The 24,656-nt window shown below is 37.8% G+C and overlaps 2 long non-coding RNA genes across 2 annotated transcripts in view; one reads left to right on the plus strand and one right to left on the minus strand.

The window, feature by feature from the left end:
* LOC104151921 (uncharacterized) overlaps nt 1–9,861 on the plus strand; it is a 34,435-nt gene extending 24,574 nt beyond the window's left edge. Inside the window, exons 6-7 of the long non-coding RNA XR_695888.2 lie at nt 9,012–9,131; nt 9,255–9,861. This is a non-coding gene — a long non-coding RNA (uncharacterized lncRNA). The remainder of the gene's footprint in view (nt 1–9,011; nt 9,132–9,254) is intronic.
* Nucleotides 1–24,656, minus strand: part of LOC104151918 (uncharacterized) — a 65,907-nt gene that overhangs the window by 4,729 nt on the left and 36,522 nt on the right. Inside the window, exon 3 of the long non-coding RNA XR_695885.2 lies at nt 24,341–24,398. This is a non-coding gene — a long non-coding RNA (uncharacterized lncRNA). The remainder of the gene's footprint in view (nt 1–24,340; nt 24,399–24,656) is intronic.

Consider the following 24,656-nt stretch of genomic DNA (forward strand, 5'->3'; position numbering starts at 1 on the left):
ACTGTGGTTCTGTATCTATACTCAGACTGAGGTGAGCCTGGAATGTGTATTCTGCTATCTGAATAAAGTGAGTCTAAGCTATATATGAAAGATAGCCTCTGTACTCTGTTTAGGTGTGGTAAATTCTGTCTGAACACACTAGACCTTTTGGGGAATTTAAAGGGAGCCTCCTTGACCTAAACTCCTGACTCCTGATAGCCTCCTAAGTGTCAGTTAAATATCTAGCTGTTACTTGAATTATTTCAGAGTGTATACTGGTACCTGTGCTTAGGCTGCTGGGAGAATTTAATGACCTAAAATGGAAGTTTTGCCAGACTTTTACCTTTTGAGGATAAACAGCTCTAGATTATAGCTTATTTGGACATCTAAATCCATTTTAGTAACCATAAGAGATAGTTTTCCAGGAGAGTAACAGGAAGATTTAGAGAAATTATAATATGTTCAGGGATGTGGTATGGGGAATATCGCACCTTCTAGTGATGTATGAAATCTAATTAAATGTTAAAAGAGATACTCTTCCTTTTTTTAATTATACTTTTTCCAAATTCCTCTCTATCCTGCCCAGATTTGAGTATTTTTAAGAATTTCAGGGAATACATCCCTCCAATCCAAATGCCTGTATGAACATGAATTTTCACATGCTTTCCACATGATCTTATATAATATAAATATTTATATTTCAACATGATCTATAAAATGTGATCACTTTGACTCAGCAAGGCAGATATGCTCAATGATTCTTCCACCTTCTTGGGATTCTAGGTATAATTTTACTTAAAGTGTGTGCACATCACTCAGATAAGCTCATACTGATGTCTGTAATGAAATACACCAAAACTTGAATTGCTACCAGCTTTGCATTTCATTAGGAATGCTTTGTATCCCTCTGATAAGTATTTGCCAGTCTGGATTTTACCCAGACTGCTAGAGTTAATGCCTCTGATATCTCGAATAAATGACTGTTGGTCTTTATTAATAACAGCTCTCCAGGTCACTGGGTTTACATGCTGTATGAATTTCATTTTTCCAACAGTATCATGCACTACAGAACAATGCTAGTTTAATGCCTGCTTCTCCCTTACTGCAGCAGTGGCATGTTGCTTGCAGATCTTCTATCTACAAGCCTGATCCAGAGCTCTTTGCATTTGCAAAGATTCTCATTGACTTCTCTTTCATAACCCCTTTTGTAACACTTATAACACTTAAAGGCCCCAGACAAGACTGTCACTGGCTCTGCATTTCATCAAGAATTCTTTGTGCACTGCTAGTAACTGTTCTCAACTGATCTAGAGCCTGATCATACATCTAACAAGAGGCATCTTATGCACCAAACAATTTGTGATGCCAGTGGGAAGAGATAGGCCATCAGAGGCCCAAAGAGCTGACAATATTTCCCAGGATTACCAGTTTTGGGCACAAAATTAAAATGATCTGCATTTCAAACCAGTTCCTCGATGACTGTCAATTCTAATGACACTTTCACCCTCACTTGCACTTTGTTCTTCATAGTAATGGCATTCTCCTCCTGTACCCTTCTCAGGGCACTGCACAAATATGTGCATGACTGAAAAGTTTAGGAACATAAGGGAAGTTTTGATCAAGCCCTAAGTGACAAAAGATGAATTCTATTTCACTTACTAAATATGAGAAGATTGTAAATATATAGCACAGGAACACCTTTGTCATGCCACTAACATCAATTTTTTTTGGAACTGTGTTTTAGACTAATACCAGCAAGATAAAGGCTTCTGTATGTGAATGTAAATTACAAGCATTGCAATAGGGATTCTGTTAATCATCTGACAGATGTGCTTAACTATGGTTGTGTTCAGATCCTCACTGATTATTTCACACATCTCAGCTCTGGATACATATACCAGTTAAACGTGGAACAATATAATTTGGATGAACTCAAACTTGATATTTTGAAAAAATGGGAAAAATTCATTATTTCAGGTCATTTTCTAGCTGAGTCAACTTCTAACTCTTGGTAGGAAATATCATTTTTAGCTGGAAATAATGAAGTTCTTTTCCATATTCTCATCATTAAGCTTTCCTCATCACTTCTGGATATGGTGCTTTAACTTTGGTCTGGAATGTTTTAAGAACCTCTTTAGAATGAGAATGAGAAACATAAGATACACAGCTTCTCATAATAGTGACACTGGGTTTTAACTAATGCTATCTTATAATTTAACTGCTGTGTGAGAGCAAAGAAGAATCTTTTACATCCGTATCATTCAGATGAATGTTACTGCAGCCAGTAGTAACAGAATTCCTAACAATGGAATAACAATTGTCAAGTGCACATAAAATTTCACTTGATAGATACAGATTGAGAAACAGTAAAAGCTTCAGGCAAAAGCCAACATTATTTATTCGAAAGATTGTAATCAGATTTATTGAGCTGATTAGAGTGATAGATAATCTAAGATTTGGAAATGCACCCCTGAATTTTCAAAGATTTAGGTGAGGATTTAGCTCTTTGCAGCTGATAAGAGTCACACAGACTAAATTACATGCATTGCTCTGAAAATGTAAGGGAATGGCCATTGAAGGGGAAGCGGCTTAGAGAATGCTGTATAAGGTAACGCATATTTGCTTGCATACTATTAAATGGAATTGCAGGCTCTGCAATAACTCTTAATGAGGGAAATTTGCCACTACAGAGGCCTGTCAAAACAAAGATGGGTGCTGACAGAGTGTTTGATGGAGAAGAGAGAAATGACCAAAGAATATTCTGCAAATGGACAGCTATATAGAAAAACAGCACAGGGAAATCTGTAGGGAGATTTGGGCATCAAGAGAGGTGTCACTGAACAGGAACCGCTGTGAGTAGGTGGGAAGGTGGGGCAATGGGCCCAAAATAAGTAGAAGGACCAATCAGAGCACTGACCTAAGGGCAGCATTTTATATAATCCATAAGGTGGGAGACACAGACCTTTTGCTCAGCACTCTCCTATCTCAGGGTCCTCTAAAGCTAGACTAGTACATTGATCATTTATAGTGGTGTCCTCACCCATATGACAATGGCTTCTCAGATTTCTCTGCACCTGACCCCAGGTTTTATCATCTAGCTGTGGTAGTTATAAGATAGAGAAGGGGGTATATTGGCTATATTGCTACAGATGTTTCCAGGAGCTGGGTATTGCTCCTAGATAAGAAAGTATAGTTCCAAGTACAGTGCCTTAGTAAGATTTGTTTTTTCACTCCAACATAAGCTGTCTATTCCTGCTGTTGCCCCAACGCACTGGTGCACTCAGTTCTCCTCTAGAGAAGTCAGTGAAGAGGTTGCACTGCTCAACACTCAAAATCATGTGAGCTTTGATACTGATCCAGAGAGGAACCAAGAACAATCAGAAATGAGGAGGGAAGGAAAGGAAAGGAGTCCAACTTAAACTCCCACATCAAACTTGAGAGGAAGGGAGCATGACAGTGTTTTGAACTAGGGTCAAAAAAGGGAGTGAAAAGTGTTTTCTGAGGAAAATTAAGACTTCAATTTAGGCAATGATATTAAGTTTCATGTAACGGGAAGAGAGTTAGGAGGAGATGTGAGAGTCATAGACGTAGGAGAATATGTAAAATACATATTGGATAGAGAAAACAGGATCAGGAGCTGGAAAACAGATTTGTGAGGCAGTATCAAGAGGATGACAACTAAAGCTGGTGCAGCCTGGTGAGATTACCGAAAGCAGAAGTGTAAAGTGAGTTATGTATTCTTTTGCCTTGTTACAAATGGGGATTCTGACTTGATATACTGCCTGCAAGAGTGCCATCTGGTGATCCACAATTACATTACAAAAATGACCTTCCCAAACAAGCTATAGTTGGAACTAGAATACAGAAATTTCAATAGCTCAACCCTCTGCTGATTTCATTAGACCAAGGTACTATTATATGTATTGTACTGAGAAAATGAAAATCATTAGAACTCACAGGGGAAAAGGCTGGAACAAATATACTGAACATTTGAATAAAGCACAAGCAAATCTTTCGCAAACCATGCACAGGAGGTATGCATGCCAAATCCTGTTTATGCTCTAAGTGTGGAAAGATGCTTATATAGAAGAGAGGTTGGGGAAATATTTATACAGGTTTTTAACACTCTAGCTGCAGCTACGCTCCAGAGTATATAAAATGTTAGGCAGTAAGTAGTAAAGGCAGATTCAGTAAGGTTAGCTCTTTGCCTTAAGAGCTGTTTCCAGATTTACTGGAAATACAGATACACATACATTTCTGTTTCCAGTAATCTCACTGGGTTGCGCCAGCTTCAGTTGTTCAACCCTCTTGTTCAATTTGTGCTATAATCTTTATAACTAAAGCTACCTGGCACTTCCCCCTCTGACCTCATGAAAAAACCTTACAGTAAAAAGCATTTACCTTTGTTGTTTTCATCTTCTTTCAAAGCACGAGAAGAAAATATGAATGTGAATGAGTGTCAATGATTTTTTTCTTTCTCACAAGGACAGGATCCTCTTTCGATTAATTTTGGGTTTATATGACCTACAGTGCTATTGAAAGGCTTCATGCAAAAACTAGAAACAGAGTTAATACATTATGAAACTCCAGAAAGGTTGCTGAGGAGAAAATTCTGAAATGATTTTCACAGCTGTACCTGTTCACCTGCAATGTAATGACTCCACGAAGGCAATGACTCCATGTTTACATGAATTTGAAAGGCAAGATTAGGTTTGAACCCTATTCATAAAATGACAGCTGAAATGAGAAGTATTGCTGCTTAAACCCTCTCCTACTGCAGTTCTGAACACCAACAAGCCATCTAAAAAAAGAGGAATGGAGGGCCCAAGTTAGCACTCAAGAGAGCTTCAAAGTTCATTGTTAAATAAGGTAATTATTATGTTACTTGTAGGGAAGTGGAGATGCACACAGATCAAGCGACTTGCCAAAAATCATACAGCAAGTCCCTAACAGGGCTAGTAACAGAGTTCCACCTAAGCCTCCGGTTCTGAGCCTGGCCTTATACATTAGGCCACGCTATCTCTCCAAAAAGACCTTTGACATCCCAAATCACAGCCTGAATCAAGGTTAGGAACTGCAAACCCTTGAAAAATAATTTCTGTAAACAACACTTAATTGCCAACTTAATCAGTCACATTTATCTTCATTTTAGATGTAAGTGAAGCTTAAAGCTCTCCAGAGCGTAGGAAATAGCTGAAATAAACACAGTGCATTGTCTTTTGAGACACTAACCACAAGCAGTTGCTCATTAAAGCAGTTGCTCAGCTTTCTTACAGAAGACTGGGAAATGATGTACCTACTTTGAAAAAGGAATAGATTCTAGGAACAGCAGTCAGAATAGATTTTCTTCAGCACAAGGTATAATGGTTTAAATACTAATTAAAGGAAAGTAAACAAACTGCATACATGAACATCAACTAGAAGGGACTGAGCAACACAGCTTAGAGAAAAGCAAGTCCTGTCCTAGACAGGCTAGCACTCTTCTATTTTATTAACAACAAATGAGTAAAGGAGAACCAGTTAAAATAGTCTATTAGGACCTCCTGGAAGCCTGTGATACAGTCTTTCACAATGGGCTATTAAAAAAGCTAAAAATTGACTCCCCTGACCAAGATTTTGCTCCAACAGGCAGAATGTGCAATATTTTTAGAAAATGGCAAGACGATAGAAAACAAGCACAAAGGAGAAAGAATCAGCTTGACATATGTAAAAAAGTTATCAGTGGGATAATCTGAACTTCCAAGTTAGGCCTATGTTGTTGAAGTGTATATATTAGTCATCTGTGTGAAAGTACCACTGAAACATCTATCAGTAACCCAGACATATTTAGGTATCCAGAGAAGACTGAGAAAATCTTGAGGGCATCTAGTAATGAAACACATATAGACAAAAATGTTAAGGAACTTAGCTCGTGAAATGCGTTACGTGAACCTTCTACTAGGTCTTAAACTACTTATTACAACTTATAGAAGGAACCACTAGATAGTAATGATCACTTTACTGCCCTAAAATAAACTAGATCTCAGGCTAAAATCATATTTTGTTTCTTTGGTCTTTCATTACTAAGTAATTTTTTCAGTTGCACTTAAAAAAAAAATAATTCTGACTTATTTGTGGTTCCAAAATTTATTTTATAATGACAGAAAGAGATTATAAGCTCACAATTTTGCATACAGTAACTGGATGTGCACACAGCTTTGGATATTTGCACACATAAGTTCAACATACATGGTAAAGCCTGCAGATTTCATCTTTTTATTTTTCAGTTTAAGTTAAAACAAATAATAGCTTGGAGACAAGAAAGCCAAGGGGATTAGAGATACAAACTTTAAGTACAACTGGAGAGATACCAACATTTTATCCGTGGAACCATATGTATGACATCAACGAAAACCTCTTTTTAGCACCTCAGAAACACTGCTGGAGATTCTCATTTTTGCCTCTATGAGATCTTGATTGTCTCCTTCACAACTTAGCGTTCACACGTTTGAGTTATCAGAATGAACTACTGTATAGTTGTATAAATTCAAGGGAGAAAATCCATAGCCTGTGTAAGTGAATCTCAATGCTGATATAACTTTTCTAAGAAACTTTGCTAGACAACAGTGTGTCATTTAAGTTAAGCTCTACTTTTGCACAATAAAGCCCTCTTATACAAGAACTAGACAAAAAATGGAAATAAACTTTGACTCTGTTCCAATAGCGCTTGATCTAATTTGAAAGAACAAATTAATGTGACAAAAAATAGGACAAAAAATGAAGGATGATGACAATAGTACAGCTTTTCAGATAGCTTGATACACAGGTTGATGTTTGTTGGACAGAGTGACTGTTTGTGCTTCATATGAAGATCCGAGTGAGGATAAAAGTCTTATTGATGATATAACCAAAAAGGCCTAACGATGATACAGGAGCAAGAAGAGCTCTGAATCACCTGCATCAGTATTATAAATATACACTCTACAATTGTTATTTTATGGATGTGCATGTCCTAGAAGTACTTATAAGGTAGCTAGGCACAGGCTTTTAGTGATTTCTAGATGCAGTTAACCATGCTGACAACACAGTCACATTGTCCTGTCTATGGTAAATGCTCAAATGGATGCTCTTTTTATTCGTGAAATTATGTGCACATCTTACTAGAGATCAAGCCTGGATCTCCTTCTCTCTCATGTGAAACTGTTTTAAGGAAGAATGAGAACTGTTGCAAAATTAATGAAAGGGAATTCCTACGCTGATAGTGTTACTAAATCATGGCCGTCACTAGCACTATGCAGTTTTAGTTTCTCTCTGTTGAAATCTTCAAAATAGTGATAGGCCAAAAGCTCCCCTGAGAGCCACTCATGAGGATTTTACTCTTGTATTATTATCGCACTGTCCCTCAATCCTAGCAAGCCAAAATTACCATCATGCTAAATTAACTGGATCTCATTGTCCCCATTTTCCATCAAGAGTGATGTTCACATACTGTTCTCATTCTAAGAGTATTTAAAGATAGGTTCTCAGTGTATCTATTTGTAAGAAACATATATTTTCAGTGTACAGAAGGTTACGTACCAAGGTTTGAACTATGCCCTGCCACTCTGCATGGAGTCCTTCACTCACAATAGGAAAGTGATTTCTTTGTCGTTGAATATTAACTCACTTAAAATTTGCATTCACATTCAGTAAAGAAAGATTATCATATTCTGGCCATGAAATGAAACTGCTTAGACTTGTCAAAGAGGCATCAGCATGTCTCAAGCTGGAGTGGAGGCCATTAACCCTTTGGAAAACTGTTAAAAATTGGTATTTTTATTAAATATCAAGGTTAGGAATGGGGAACCTTTCATGGGCTACTGTGATCTGTTTGAGCAGATGGGTGTGTCCTAAGAAAAGGATCTTGAGAAAAAAAATGATTTCTTCTCAGGTATGTTCCTTTCGGTTAGCAAATACGTGTGGGAAGAAATTCTCCCCCAAGGATTAGAGCCTGGATATGAGAACTACCAAATGCAAGCCACCCTCAACTTCACTACCCCTAGCCTGAGATTTCACAGTCCCCCTTTCATATCTGCACCCACCCTCATCACACACACTCTACTAGGCTAAAAGAGAGTAAGATTGAGCGTGGCAGCCATTTAAGTAACAAAAATATCATTGTCCTTAACTTCTCCTATATTTCAGCCAACTTATTTGCTTTACATAGTGATTTTCAAAACACAGGAGATGCTGTCTCCAATAATGTCTTATTCAAAGCTATCATCACTTCCAGGTAGCAGAGAATACAATTTCATGAACCTGCATTTCCTGAGATGCTAAATCACTGAGTCCGGAAGGGGCAACAACTACCATCTTAAGTTTATTCTCACAGATCAAAGTTAAAAAAGCAAACAAATAGTAAATAGCTTAGCAACTGCATCTTCTTAGTATCATACTTAACACGAAAAAACTGTTGCATTTGTTTTACACAACTTGCATATATATGTGTATATATATATATATATATATATACACACACACACACACACACATATAAAATTTTCACAAATTATTCGCATGAAAACTGTCATTTAATTTCTCTGTGGAAGCACTCCAAGAAGTGCAAAACAAGTGTATATGGTACAGGAAAAGGCAAATTCAATTGCTCTCTGAGAGGAACAGTATTGAACTATAAATCTTTCTGGAGAGAGAAATGCAAAGAAATCCCAATCATTATGGTTGCTCTGTGTATTTTAGTCTTCTGTCCTGAGTTGGATAAGAAAAAGAAGATAGCCTTGGTTGCCAGCTGTCAATTAAAAGAGAGGTTGTATTCTGAAGTGATACAGGTGCCTACTGAGATGTGCTTTAAATTCATGAGGCCTGAAAATGATATGTGGGGAGTTAATTAAAATTCCTTCTGATTTTTGAGCCTTTTGGGGAAACATAAATCACATTTCTGGGTTTTCCCTGTAAGAAGTAGAAACTCACAAATACATATTCTTAATTTAATAGGCACGTGCACATATACTCTGCTTCACACAATAATTAAATCATTATGTTTACATCACGCACAGGTTGAATCATGAGATTCCAGGAACTGTTGCTTCAGAAAAAGCTCGCATTGTTGAATTAACCTCTTCTCATTTCCATCGCTATTTTAAATGTTGTGGAAGCATCTCTAAGCTCTACCACAGGTAGGTGTTACAGATTATAAAACTGATAGTCAGAGATATTCCTTGCTTTAAAAGTTTACAACATAAATAACTGAGACTTACAAGAAAGGGGAAGACCTGAGAAGTTTTGTCTCTTTCCTACAGAAGAAAAACAGAAGCTGCAAGATATTAAATGACTTCTGTGGAGGAAATATATGACAGAGCCAGAACAGAAGCTACACTAAAAACTGATGATTTAGTAACATGCACAAGATCATCCTGCATTTCAGAACTTATTAAAAAAAGCTGGTGCTTCTATCCAAATCTTGCTTTCAAATCTCTCAAGGTTGAACCACTAAAAGTATGAAATACCAGGAAGCTTCTTTGTAATTTTCCAGTTCAAAAAGAAACCTTTATTGGCTTTCTTATAGAATAAATTTATGGTGCAATTTCAACTATAGTTTATGACATTTTATCTAAGAAAACTTCTTAAGATTATCTTTAGCTTTCTTTTACATCTTCTTTTTATCCATGCATTAATGATGTAGCTTTTTGTCCACCTATTCTTTAAATCAACTTCTACTCTTGTAATTGAATGTGAAATTCAGAGGGCTAGATCCAGTAAAGCAAAGAGTAACAGCAGAAGTGAACTTGCCTTCATACCAGCATATAATGGATGGCAAGACAAGCTGGAATTCAGAGACTATATGAAAGGAAATGTGAAATTTAATAGTAAATTCACCAAAGAGCTGAATAAAATGCATGAAATCAGAATGTTGCCTAAGAAAATATTTTTAAAAGATCAGTGTTAAACCCAGCTACATTGCCCCCGAGAACATGCAGGTAATGCATCTATATCTCCGCTTCCATTTATGTACCCACACTATTTATGTATCTCAGTCAACTTGACTAGGCCATGCTGTAGGCTCCAGAGACCAAACCACATTCATTTTCTCACTGAAAGCAGTACGTATATTACTGGAATAAAAGGATATTTTGACAGGTTTTTAGAGTCTTATTGTGTTTTGCGTTATGAGATAGAATGACATTTATTTTACTATTAGCATCAAAATGTATCAGCTCCATGTGACAACACTTAGCTACAACAATAAATTACAGTGATTTATTTTTAAAAGATTCAGCTTCTAGGTCATCGGAACAGGAACTAATTAATAATTATAAACTGTTAAGAATCTCATCTCCACCACAAACTTCTCACATTCAGCTCATAATAACCTCAAATCTAACACAGTTCCACATTATTTTTTCAGATTTATAAGCATGAATTGGGCATGTCAAGATAAATAAAGATATTCATCATAGAATAGTGTTTGATACTTGTCTAGAATAACATTAACACAAAGGAATAGCAGTATTAATGGTGACACTGTAGGTCTGGTCTGTATCTATTACCAAACAGAGCTCAAGGAATCCTGCACCAGTGGAGCCCAAAGGTGGTACATTCACAAGATGTCATACAACATCATACAGATGCACCACAAGGGCTCTCCCATGGTTTTAGCCTCAAAGGACTCTAATCATGCAGGTAATGACGAAACACATGCTTAAACCTATGCACATGTGTGATCACACAGGAGTCATCATTGCTATTCTTGTGTTCAGCATAAGTGTCTGAATTGGCTGGATCTTGCCAACTCTCTGAAGTTAATCATAGTGTGAGTCACCTCATCCTGCACTGTAGGTGCCTACGTGTGAACTAGTCATCCTAAATTCCTTATATACTTAAATGAGGAGAAATGGGCACTGATAGCACATGATTCAGCTGGCCTGTTTGTGAAGTCAACACTCGGTCTGAGCAACTAGTTGCAGTTAAGCAGAACTTACGACTGGAAGAAGTCTCCTCAGTTGCTGAGCTCAGTTCCCATTAACCAAGGAAAGAACTGCTCCAACAGTTTGGTCGGAACAGGTCTGTTCCCTTTTTCAACCCGATTTCTTGCCAGTCAGAAACATGAATCAAAATGCCTTTTTGAAGAAAAAATTAGAAATTCCTTAGACCCACAGCAGCAGTGCCCCACTCTCTAGTTCTCAGAGGAGACACAAAATTCCCTTGTGCCACACAGCTTTCTCCTCTCAAACAAGGCTGGATTCTTACGAGTCTTCTTGCCCTTCCCCATGCTATTCCTCATACAACCAACCTCAGTTCTCCTCTCTCACACGTGTCCCAGGGCTGCATCTTCTTTGCATTAAGACTACATCAGACTGTCTCCCCTTCTCTCAGAAAACTCTATCATTGACACAATGCAGAATTACACTAGAAACAAATGTTGAGCAGGGACTGAGTGCAGGTTAAGAAGCAACCTGCCTAATAGATTCAGGACAGCCCTCACCCCGCCCCCGAGTGAGCCTTTACCCAGCAGAAAGTACAGGTATGCTTGTGAGAGAAGGAGGTGGTGCTATCATTGATAACGTGAATTTACAGGAAGTGGCAAGTGCAATGAAAACAAAGATTTGAAATGCTAGGTTGGAAACGGGACAGGCGGAGTAACAACTTCCCCCAAGAAGGGGGAATAAAACTCCCTGGTTTCTCTTGCCACGAGGGGGATAAAGGGTGGCAGGATCTCCCCAATGGTCTCGCTGCCAGCTTACACAAGGGAGTAATTTTCTCTGGAAACTGATCTTTACTATGTTAGAGTCTCAGTGCCAATTTTATCCATGTTTCTTGCTGTCACTACTATTTTCCTCAGCAGCAGTGCCACTAGCCCTGCTATTAGCCAATGCTGGGCTTTACCTCAGAAGAGCCCAATGTCTCTTCGCTTGAAAAGTTACAGAAAGGGGCAGCATTAATAACAGTAAAATGATGTTAAAGGCATTGCTGCTGAAGGGTAAAAGAGGTTAACTGGGCAAAGCTGCATTGGCCTGACCCAGGCAGGATCCCAATAGTAGGCTTAGAGTTCACTAATTTACATTCACATCCTAACCTGCGCTTTGCAAGTGGAGCCCATTTCCAAAGACCTATCTAAATAGGGGCAATCAGGAAAATGAACCTGACTTAACTAAAAGTGTGACTTGAAAGCGGATTAGCTGAAGAGTATTTGTGAACACTTTCAGGAAGAATAAAAGTGGACTTATTTCTATTTATTTAATTTCACTTTGGCAGGGAACTAACTCAAACTAAGACCATTTTTATTTTCAATAAACATGTTAACTATGGAATTTAATGCAGTTTAATGGAATCACTTTAAAAGTTAATTCATATTAATGTTTGAGTTATTCCTTATAAATGAGATCTACTTTAAACATTGTTACTATAAATTCAAGCTTCCCAGCTTCTTTGGGTTTTTCCTCTGCGGCACCCACCGCTGGTATCGTGTCGTGTTCTGTTGAGGGCCAGAGGCAATGGGAAACTTTTTTTTGCTAAATGCTAAGTGCAAAACACGCAAGCTAGGATGATATAAGAAATCAGTGGCAAACATGGGAGCTGAATTCTGGTCGGTAACAATATTCTTCTCTGAACCCTAAGAAATAAGGATGCACAGCCCATGTTGAAGCTTGCTGTCAACCTGGATACAAACCTCTAGACCAAACCTCTACCAACGTAAAGACCACAGGGAACAGCAGCTCCACAATTGTTTGTAGGAATCTGCACAAATCGCTTTTAATGATAATCCAGAAAGAAACAAAGTGCAAACAAATGCATCTACCCTTTTAACAAATATATATGTCCCTGTCTTGAAAGCCACAACATGTCTATTTTTTTGTTTATTCTGCCTCTAGTTTGCTTGATGTACATCTTCTGTACCTGAGTTTCTCTCTTTATACACTGATGTACATGTTCCTATCTTATTGAGCCCTTATAATAGGAGATCTCTGAATGGCAGATGCTGTTTAATAAGCCAGTGTTGCAGTAGTTCCAACGCAGTATTTTTTCTTTACTAAATAATTTGCACATACAAAAATACTGTCATACACATCAAATTGTTATATACTTTGTGATACAAAAATATTATCAACAAACTTAAGAGAAGAGAAAATAATACCAGAGCAATTGCTCAGTAAAAAGAGGGAAAATACTCACCTACCTCAGTATAACTCAGAACAATAACAATTTCCTAAGAAACCTTCATCTTTAATCTCTTTCAGGAGCTTCCACAATCTCCTATTGGCAAGACTATTGTTTCCTTTTTTTTTTTTCCTATTTAAAAATCCTTTGGCTTCATCATAATCAACACAATGTATGTGCAATCATGAAAAATAGCCTGCAGCTCTGCTGGATGAAGCATATCAGCTTGTTCTCCAATTTTAGAAAATTCTATTTTATGGCTATCACAATTGCAATGAGGAAGCAGAGCTGCAAAGAGAAGCTGTCTGAGAAATATGCATAACTCTATCTTGATGAAAAGACTAAATGATGACAAAACAAGGTCCTTATCAAATCATTCCAAAAAAAAAGATGTAATAAAAAGGTATGATTCACCAGGGAAGCACGTGGATTATATTGTTATATATGTTGTTTGAGAAAGTAAGTTGACAAGTGGAGAAAGAGACATCTAATCTCTGATGTACTAGCAACTCTGAAGGTCTTTCTTCCTATTAAAGTGGATTCTTGTCCCCACAAAACCAAAAGTAAGTAAATATGTCAAATAAGTCCTGACCTTTCACTTCCTTATTGCAATTGTCTGACTTGTAAATTCCCAGCTCTAGTGTCATTTTGTGAAATTTTGGATTAATGGTGCAAAGAAATATTTGTCTTGTTAATAAAGAGTTTTCAGATTCTCCGCCTCTGTTTTCATTGCCTTGTTATCCTTATTTATAGTATGTAAAATGTGTAACTTGCCAGAACTCAGTAACACTTCACATTTTACAAGTCTAGAGACAAAGCATCCTGCTTGTCCTCTACACACGTTTAGTACTGTCAAATCATTAAAGCTCTCCCATGGGTATCCCTCCTTGCCAGATTTGAGACCTTATTAAGATTTACAGGATGAGTTTGGGATTGGTAAACAGCAGTAGAAGCATATTTCCCAACTGAATTTCTACCAGACAGCCAGCTCCTAGTCTTAGAAGTTAGTCTTATTTTGCTGAAATTGCTGTTTCTTAGGGCTCATAAATAATGATAAATAACAGTGACAAAAAATGAGCTGAGAATAACAAGAAAAACTAGAGGATAGTGTAGAAAGGAATCAAACTGAAAAGTACACTGGCACTGATTCAAACCTTGCTATAGTCAAAGGGGTGTATAGGCTGAGTTCAACCTATAGGAGCTATAGGAGCAGAAAATGTTTGTGAGGCTTTAAAACCCATTTATGGTGTGGAATGGATATAGATGTTGTGAATCATTTCATTCTTCATCCTGAATCCTTGTCCTATCCTACCATGATGACCTCAGAAACAGCCCCCAAACATCAATGTTTATAATCTCCCCTCTTCCAGACAATTTCACATATAGAACTCAAGAATCAATAGGAAAAGTCACCCAAATAATGACGCCTACAGAATAAGATGCCAGGGAGAAAAATCAACAGCCACCTTCCCCTGCAATACCACACAGCTCTTCTTCCTTGATATCCTTAAAAAAACCAACAGCTTACAGCTGGAAGCAACTAAGGTTGTTTATGGAAGTCATAATGGGAAGGAAATTGACAGGACAGTGATGGGACCAGCAGCCTTGGGAGATGATGCAGCTCTCTGTCCTCAGAGAAGAGGTTTGGAAGGAGCAATAGTGGTCGGTAAGGTCACACACTTTTTAGAATAGATGCTCATGGTAAAAGGGGCTGTAACTGCTGAATCTCAACAGATAAGATCTTGGAAAGAAGGAATCTGAAGTGAATCCTAGTAAATACAGCTGAGGAGGGGTTCAAATAATCATCTAGTCCATACCCCTACCCTAAAGCATAGTAAGCTATACCTCTTCAGTTCCTAATAGATACTTGTATGTCTCCTGCAGCTGAAGTGTCATAGCCCTGTATTTCTCTGTTCTTACTATTAGAAAGTTTGTCCCAATGTCTAACCCAAACTCATTGATTGCAATTTATACTTATTATCTTATTCACCATGAAATCAGAAAAAAAAATCCTCTTTCATAATTTGTTAAAAAACTGTTATCCTGCCTCCACTAGTCTCTTCTCAGTTAAACAATCACAGTTCATTCAATATTCTATGTATCTTCTATGTATGTCCTGTTTCCAAAACCTTCAGTCATTCTCACAAATTTTCCTCTAGACTATCTCCAACCATGCACACCTCTTAAAATGAGGTGGCCAAGATCAATTCTAAAATTCCACTCCAAGCCCAACAAATGCAGAAAACAGCTGAAAGGTTATCTAATAGTAATATGGGCTATGCTCTCCTTTATACATCTCAGTATGATGCTTTTCTCTCTCAGAATAACATGATGTTGCTGACTTGCACTCATTTTATGATTCGCAAATCTTTTTCTGCCAGAATTTCTCCTTGCTTAGTTGTTTCTTACTCTGAATTTGTGTTATGGATTATTCCTGTCTAAGTGTAAAATAGTGCACGTGTCCTTATTGAAACATGTTGTTTTATCACAGCATTTCCCAAAGGTGTCAAGATTATTTTGCATTCTAATTCTGTTCCTCAGTGTACGTGGTCCTTCTCCCACCTTGGTGTCTTCTGCAAATAAGACACTGACACTTGCTCTGTGACTACAGTTTTCCAACCGGCTTTGCATCAAACATTTAGTAGTTTATTCTAGATCATATTTCTCTAGTTTGCATATACAACTGGCATATGAAAACACTGCTGATGTCTAAACAGATGTTTACTGATTCTCATTGGCCCACTATAGAAAGGGATGTTTGTCTAGGAGGAGAACATGAAGAAAACTTTAGGGCAGGTAGATGAATCAAAAGTAGGAGAAATGAAAGAGCTTCATTGTGAAATCAAAGAAAGACAACAAAATTGATGTTTTAAGTCAGTCTTTGATGATTTCAAGATGCACTGGAGGTTCATTTCACTCTGCTGCAAGTCTTAGTCTGGACTGTTTCGTTTTAGCGGAACCTGAATATAATTTCCCCCCTCCATATATTTATTTTAATGGTAAAAATTCCTCTCCTTCATTCTCAGATACCACGCACCTCCTTAAATTCCCTTGCATTTCTGTTAAAAAACAAAGGCCCTGAACACCAGCAGGGGTAGAGAAAACCGCTAGAGGAGCAGCTAATTAGAGCCCATTGGAAAGAATCTCTTCCTCTACCTGCCCCTCTAAGGGTTCAACCTTGGATTCTGACACTTAGCCAGTTTTTTTTTTTTTTTTTTTAAATATCAATTCATACTTAGAGGGCCTTACTATCAGTCTTTCTTTTACCTTTCTCTCCCTTCCCAGAAGCATGAGGAAATCTGCTAACCCTTTCACCTTCGTTCCCTTTCTTGCAAGTGTCAGCTTTGTCAATCACAGAAAGATGATCCAGCTCATGAAAATGTGTCACAGTAAGTAGAGTTTCTGCCCTGACCTTCAGCTGTGCCCTCTGTAGTGACAAACAAGTTACGTTTGCCACTCAGAGAAATTTGTTTATTTCCAGCAAAATATAACTTGCTTCCTAGAAGAAAAAGGAAAAAAAAAGTGATACCCAGCAGGGGAAATGCAATAATTTCCTGATTTTATTTTACTTTTTTTTCATGTCTAGGCACAACCTCTCTATAATCAGGAAAAATCTGTATGAATCATTCATATTGGAGAAGGAAATCAATCCTTCAATTAGTCTTCATCTCTTATTTGCTGGGGGCAGAGTTTTCGTACAGAAAATTAACAGTACAGAGCTGGTTGTTCAAGCAAACAAAGAAATGGATTTTCAAATAAATAAAAGTACTGTTTTTTCTTTGATACACTTACGCAGGATCTTGTTATTTGCTATCCATGTGCACTCAAATGCTATCTACATATTTTGAAAATTTCCAGGAACTGAAGATTGCTATTGTACACTATTATATGTCCAAAATTCCTATTGAAATCTGTGACTTAAAGAATAATGGATGGGAGTGGCTATTATATAAAACTGTAGGATGAAAGTTGCAAAGTGTCCAAATGGTTCAACAACTTAAGAGCTAGATCCATCCCCCCCAAAAGGACATAGGCCCTAGAACACAGCTTAGGAGGACTACAGGCATTTGAGTGTGCACTTTAACACTGCAGACAGTGGAGATTTTGATCCAAAACCTTTGTTTGACTTTAACCTGAGATTTCACAAAATCATAGATCACAAAATGGCTGAGGTTGGAAGGGACCTCTGGAGATCATCTAGTCCAACCCCCCTGCTCAGCCAGGGTCCTCTAGAGCATATTGCCCAGAACTGTGTCCAGGCAGGTTTTGAATATCTCCAGGGAAGGAGACTCCACCACCTCTCTGGGCAACCTGTGCCAGTGCTCTGTTACCCTCACAGGAAAGAAGAAGTTTTTTTTCAGGTTCAGATGGAACTGCCTGTGTTTCAGTTTGTGCCTATTGCCTCTTGTCCTGTCACTGGGCACCACAGTGAAGAGTTTGGCCCCATCCTCTTGACACCCTCCCTTCACATACTTGTACACATTGATCAGATCCCCCTCAGTCTTCTCTCCTCTGGGCTGACCAGACCCAGCTCCCTCAGCCTCTCTTCATAGGAGAGATGCTCCAGTCCCTTCATTACCCTAGTAGCCCTAAGATTTTCCCTTGTAACAACTATCTCCTCTTTGCTTGTATCCCAGCCTGAACAGCTGCGAGCTTAACTTCAAGCTGAACTGTTCTGAAATACAGAAATACGGGAGTACATCATCTTAGTTAGTAGGCATGGCAAAATGTGGATAGACAAGCTCACACTCCCCTTGTTTTTGATTAATTTCTCTTTCTTACCAAAATCTCTCCGCACAAAAATTGTCCTGTGCATGGTGCTTCTATCTATGCCAATTTTTAGCTGATTGTGGAGCAAACTTCTCTGTTTTCCATGTGGAAAGTACTGGTCATTCACTTCTGTTTGTAGTTCCTCTAGGGAGATTCAGTGGGTTACACAGTGAAAATTGAGTTTAGATAAAACCACTGCATGTTATGATTGCACAATCCATGATTTGTTTGAACCTCCACAGTACAGAAGTTCTGTGAAACAGGATAACACAAAGGTGTCTTAAAACTAACCTCTTATTTCCTTTCTGAGTTGCCCTACCAGACTTTAGGTCTGAGGATCAAAACTCTTTTGGATTTTAGATGTTCTGGAACAGTGTTGGTTTGGCAGTGGGGGGATTTGCATATGCAAAATTGCACAAGGTGCTTTTTCTTACCAAAGGCAGCTCTTGCAAATGAATATCTCTTCCTTTTGTCAGCCTGAAGCCTGGAAGTCTTTGATCATTCCATAAAACTGGTTTCTGAATTACAGCATCTAGTCTTTTTTTGAATTTCCTTGAATGTAACATGTTTTTAAAAGTTGTATAAATATCTGCTGAGCACCCAAAAACTTCTCTCTCATTGCTTCTGGATCCCAGCACCTAATCTTGCTTTTATGTCATGTACTATATTAAAAGGAAACGAAATGTGATTCAGTAAATTATCCACTTCAAGTTATGGCCATTTCAGTAGATAAAAGAAGGGTCCTTTATCTTCTATTTATTTTAAATCCCACTAGGATGCTCACTTTATATTTAGTCTTACCTTGGGCTTTGCCATGAATCGTCAAAAAGGCTTCTCAGGTAGAGTTACAATGAGCAGAGCTGTCTTGAATACAAGTAATCTCTGACTTTTAACACAAACACTGTTTATTGCACATCTAGTGGCAGTAGCACCGTATCTAATTCCTTACAGCTGAGACGTTGTTAACTAATAGTAGTGAACCTAATATTTTACTCTTGCTTTTAACAATCACCTAATCAGAACACTATGGATAGGGATTATCATTAAACCAGGAAACAATAGCCTGCAATGTGCGAACAGCTGGAACCTGAGTCCTGCTACAGTGCACAGTGGCTGGAGTTTCGGGTACTTAATCAGAATATTATCACAGAAGATTTTTTAAAATCCATTTATTTAAAACTCCAGAATTACCAGTGACTGTTTGATCTTCCAATTAATACCAGGCAGTGCTAGAGACATTAGGCTTATAGTGCTCCAGATATGTGCATCATGGTCCCCTGTCTTTGATTTCTAACTCACAGTATACATAGATCAGTATTTTTCTGCCAACAGTTGTTAATGCCAGGCACCTGATCCTGCATTTAAGCGATTCTACTAGCTGTGGTCTGATGTTCAGAAGTGCTGAATATGTACATTTCCCATTGAATCCATCCAGCATACTCTCAAAATCAGGCTCCTTTAACTGAGATGACTAAACAAAGATCCAACGTGTAATTTCATGCGCTCAGATTTGAGAACTGTTTAATTCTTCCAGAAGAAGGGATACCCATTGCATTCGGAATGGAGCCCTGGCCATTGCTTAGCTTCTTGAAGAACCTTAATGAGAAATTTAATGCTAATGAAAATAATGGGTATTCAGCTCCTCAGAGAATCAAGCCAAGTAATGCAATTATATCTTAATGCTTAACCATACATGTATTTTGAAGAAAAAAAGCACTGACTTTAAAAATGTTGCTGTCTACATTCCCCTATCCGTTTAACCTTGAAATTAAAGGCTTTTCTTTTTCCTAGCTTTACTCACCTGATGTATCTCAGAGCAGCAATATTACTGAAGTCAACAGAAGCATCGATATGGGTAAGTGCTACTCAAGATATGTCAGACTTGCACTATCAAGCCCTGAAATTGTTTGCTTACCAATAACCTATGGAAGAAAAGATAATGGTGTACATGGAAAGGTGAATGAGGTTTGATATGAGAACTATATATGCTTTCTCTGATGAAAACGCTATTCTAATCTATATGTAGAGTAGAATTTGCTGGTAGCAAAAAGTTTTTGGTAGCTAAATTCCTGTTTGCTGCATTTGAAAGAGACTGTGGTTTGGAGAAAAGGGAAAATGTTTCATTAGGAAAGTATAATATGTTCTCAGAAAACAGTAGCTCAAAATTAAATATTCTTTCAAAGTTCACACCCGTAGTGTATTAATAATTAGTACTATAACTATTTAACCCCTAGGAGAGAAAAGTAATTTCCGCTTTTCAGCATTAGCCAGCTCTATCCAGATATTTCTGACTAAGCCTAAACAAAAGGATTATATTGTATACATTAAACAAGGAATATTTAAACATATATCTGATTCTTCACTAGGAACACTGCTGCAAGTGGACTAGAAAATTAAGCTTTTCATATTTCCTTCCCAGTGGAAGCTATGTAAAACAGAATAATAAATGATTGTCACTCCATTTCAGAACATAAAATTAATCTTAGAAAACAGAAAAGTCATGAACAATATTGCAGCAGTATTTCATGGTTCACTGGTTATTATCACTTGCCAACATTAAGGTCACAAAAGAACATTTCTCATTTGTTGCCTAGAGTATCTGTGACTACATTCCTATTGTCAAACCTAACCTTTAGAAGAACTACGGAGGGGAAAAAAGAAGAGGGAAAAAAAAAAACTATTTTGAAGTGTGTTTTCTTTTGCTGCAGTATGTGTATAAAAAAAAATAATAATAAATTAAAATTAAAAGCCTCAGGCTGCTGGAGACAAAGCAGGTCACAAACTTTAAATATTTGGTCCCTGTTGAGAGTAAAGCATTAACAAATAAATGTTCCAGCAACACCGTCTGGATTCCCATGAGTATGAAACCACAACTGCCCACACCATCACAGGTAGCCAAGTACTTTCCCACAGTTTAAAAGGGAGGGCGGGATTGAAACAGAGGGCTAAATATTTGTTTTGTAAAAATGGGCAATGTAGAGAATAAATGACTTTTTGGACCAACACAGAACCTTTTATTTCTTGGTCAATGATTTGAAAGTAACCATTACTCCTGGTGTATAAAAATAATGAATGCTGCCTTATGGTTGATCCTGAACACAAATTCAGAAAACTTATTTAAAGGAAAGATTTTCTATCCACGTCGGTTATGTAGAATTTTGTCCTTCTGTGCCTCTTAGGTGAGGGCTTGAAATAAATTGCTTTGCTCTGTCCTATACCTAACAGAAAAGTACACACTTAATTTATTCATCACATTTATCACTAATTGTTCATTTTAGGGATTGAGGAAGGAGATTCAGCACAGCCGAGAGCCTGTAAGAACTATTGCTTTATTCCTACTTACATTTATTCCAGAAAGGCTCTTTAAGCCTCTGTAAATGGCTCTCAAATGAAAACATGCAATTAATGGCAACTGAATGCCACCCACCTTGCAAAGCTGATAAATACCAGCAATCCTGAGCCTTGCTGTACAGATCACACCTATTACCTTACAAAACAATAGACAAAGACATTAAATCTGTGTTAGTAAAAGTAACCTTGCTCTGGATTGTTCAGCTGTCTTGGAATAGCCTGAGTCCATATTATTAAGCTCTCTTGTCCTTCAGGATGAAATGGTTGCACCCAGACAACTGTCTCAGAACAGTCCTCAGCTCATGCTAACTAACCCAAAACAAGTCCACAAATCATGTGGCAGAGTGCTGGTTGACACAGGCCTACAGCATGCCAGACACCCTTGCCACGATTTAACAGCGCACACAATTGAATTGCCATGTTTGGAAATGCTTGCTAGCACTCTTTCATTTACTGGTACAGATACAGCCAGTCCTCCAGGCTTTCAGTGGAGTTCTTGGCATGACCTTTCAAGTTTTGTTACAAAAAACAAAACACAACAAAACAAACAACACATCCTACCTTCCAATAGAAACTACATCAAACTGAGAATTAGTGAACAAATACCCATTTTCTGTATATTCCTTAAGAAAAACAAGTAACTCTTCAAATATTAAGAGATCACATTTAAGTTTGTGATACTGGAACATTAAGCATTTGATAGACTAAAGTATCTATTTCCCCACTGATGTGTGGGTGATTTATGAGCATCATTTCCATTAGCATTAATGGAAATTGCCCAAGTCAACCCCCCCAGTGTATCATATCTTGAGCAGACTCCTATATCTTCTGAGTTTCCTGCTAATTCAAATACCAACTGTGAATAGACCACTTCACATAGTAGGCTAGAGCTTAAGGAATAGAAAAAAAATCCCTACGTACTATAAACAGACTCCCTACTTTGACTTCTTTTTTTTTTTAAATAAACTGCAATATTCTCCAAAGTGACATGCTGAGTGAGACGCACTACTGGAGGGATAGGGGAGAAGAAACAATTAGGCATGGTCCTGTTAGCTGTTTTTTTTGTTGTGGGGTCACCAACTCTTTCCCCCTGACTAGCCTCACTCTAAAATAAAGTGATTGCCTCAAATATAAAAGTGTTTGTGTTTTGACAGCTTTCCTGCTCCATTTTTTCAACCTGAGCATAATGGGCAAACAGCAATGAGTTGGCAAAGTGCTTCCAATTAAGTATATAGGGAGCTTCTTTGCCAGTCTCTAGTGAGTGGTCCTGCCTGGAACCCCCAAGTGTTCTCCTTGGCCAGAAATTGATTTTGAAAGCTAATTAATTCCTGCACTATGCCAAATTTCAGAATATTTTTTCCTATATATTATTGGTGATGTAGAGCAACTGTTCAGGAAGCCCACATTATCAGCAATGATAGTTTTTTCTACATTACGCTTTTTATCTTGAGGGATCCCAAGCACTTTATAATTGTTAACCTAAGATGCTAATTGCATTTATCATGGGGATGAAGTACAACGGCTGGATGAACACAGAAGATGCTCATCTCACTGTGTTCCACATTCATCGTGTTATCTATTTTAAGTAACATTCAGTTTGGGATATGCATACAAAGGAATAAATGCATGTATAGTGTGTTAAAAAATAAAAATCCTTTAAGTCCAAGTGAATGAAGCATTGCTAGTAGGCTGATATCCTCCTGTAGCTACTTGAAAGACTCTGCAGCTAAGCAGAAGAGAAATAAACATTTTGCCATGTTCAGGAGAGAAAACACATGACCTAGAATCTGATTAGGAAAGTTTTTTCTCTCAATACTACATTAAAAAAATTAGAACAATGACTGATCTTTTTAATAAATAAAGCAAAGGTCAGAATATTTTCTTTCACTGTCATATTTCAGGAGTGCAGAAAATTGACTCTGCTATGAACCCTAAGCTGAGGACATGTTTGCTGAAGTTCACCAGCCTTTTCACAAACTTGGATTGAGATTTAAGTAACTTCAGGTGCCAGGAAAGGATATAGGCAGAATTTTGAACAAACTAGATGAAATACAAGGGGTTTTGTTTAGGTTCTACACAAAAGAAGGACTTTTATCAGTGTCAGTTAGGTTTTGCTTTGATATTTTGGGTTTCTTCCAACCTAAGAAACACTTTCAGGATCTTCTCTCTCCCAAATTGAAAGGAAAACAAGCTTGGACAAAGTCCTTAAATGCCAAAACCTCCAAGTTTCACATAAAACTGGTCAAATTGATCTAAATCCATCCAAAGTGTGATGATTAATTGATAAATTGATTGATTATGGGGAACGGCTGTGAAAAATTCCATGCCAAACATTTAGGGGCAGTAAGACTCTGTTGTTGGCTGGTTTTGTACCAGCACTGTTCAGGAGCAATTTTTCCTCTCAACTGAATCTAGCCAGAAGGTGTGTCTGTTTCCTTCATGCACCAATTATACGATCATTTATATTTTCACTAGGAACTCTGTCAATAATGTACGTTCCCTGACAAGAAAATATTGATAAAAATATTTCTACAAAGAAACCGAAGCAGAGATCTGAATTAACTGGAGGCAACCAAACAAAACGATCTCTGAAATGCTATAAGGAAACCAGGTACGTAAGCAGCAGAAGGGTGGTATTTAATTATTACTATCAGACCTCCTTCCTTTTGTAGGTCATCCATAGAGGATGCTGAACTGCATGTGGACACCAACCCTATTTGCTGAATATATCTTCTTAAACCACACATAAAAAGCCTCCTCCTGGACCACGCTACATTAATAAATAAGTCTCAAGCAGATAAAAAATCAAAGAGAGACTGCTAGACTGACCAGGAAACAAGCTTAACGAAAGAAGGGATTTGTGCCCTAGAGATAAGATATCACTCTTTTCTCTCTTGCTAAGTTAAGGGATCATAATTCAACAAGTTCACATTAAGTTATTAATATTGGCCTGTAGCAGTAATTGATAAAGCAGATGAAAAAATGGTAACAAAATCATTAACGGCTTGAAGCATTAACCCCTGCCATGAATTTATACTGCCTTAATCCCTACAACCTGCTAATCGGCTAGCCATGTCCTCTCCTCCGGAAGACCCGTATACTCACCCACCTTTGTTACTGCCTTTGCTGGCGTCATCGTTGTCTCAGGCTGGAAGCAGTAGGAGGCCCTGAAAAGTAATACAGTTTTATCATAATGCAGTTGGCACATCCTGGCTCTCAGGATGGAGTGAGAGTCATGTTCCTCCAGCTAAACAACACTGCTGGTATCAACACTGCTCTTGCTGGGCAGGGCTTTGTACCGGGGTCGGGGTCTCTACCCTGACACAGCAATGACACTGAGTAAAGTTTTACCATCCTTTACTGTTTTGTTCCACATCCCTCTTCCCACCCATCTCACCACTTCAGAAGCAAAAGACAGCAGTTAA

The sequence above is a fragment of the Struthio camelus genome, chromosome 3 (genome assembly GCF_040807025.1).
Source record: "Struthio camelus isolate bStrCam1 chromosome 3, bStrCam1.hap1, whole genome shotgun sequence".
NCBI classification, from domain to species: Eukaryota; Metazoa; Chordata; class Aves; order Struthioniformes; family Struthionidae; genus Struthio; species Struthio camelus.